We start from the raw sequence: 478 nt of genomic DNA on the forward strand, positions 1-478 counted from the left end.
GAAGTGAGGTATTCTGCAAATACACCAGAAAAATATCCAAGCCCCGCCCCCTGAAATGACGTCACGTAGCTGCTCGTGGTGTCGCCGGTGAGAAAGGACTAATTTCACATTTAAAAAAATAAATAATTAAATAATAAATATTATATTAACAGTACTTTTGTTAAATTATTTCCCCACCCATAAAAAGACCTAAATGTACCAAATCTTCTCTAGGCTGTTAGGGCAGCGGAAAGTTAATAGTCTTTCCTCAATCCCTGTACGACAGTTAATAACAAAAAAAGAATTTAAGTACAAAAATAAGCCGCACACTCTCAAGTTCGCAGACACATATGCCCACCACGGATGAGTAGTCATCCCTGTTATACAGCCATACTTTTTTCCAAGTACCCTGAAAGCAGGCATGCATGCACAGTTCATCGCGGTCAAGCGGTGTCTTGGGGATGACGCGTAAATATGGGCGTGTCCTAATGTCTCCCAG

This window comes from Mchenga conophoros, linkage group LG7 (assembly GCF_057382185.1).
Source record: "Mchenga conophoros isolate Kocher_MC1m ecotype Shallow Benthic linkage group LG7, M_conophoros_male_GT1.1, whole genome shotgun sequence".
NCBI classification, from domain to species: domain Eukaryota; kingdom Metazoa; phylum Chordata; class Actinopteri; order Cichliformes; family Cichlidae; genus Mchenga; species Mchenga conophoros.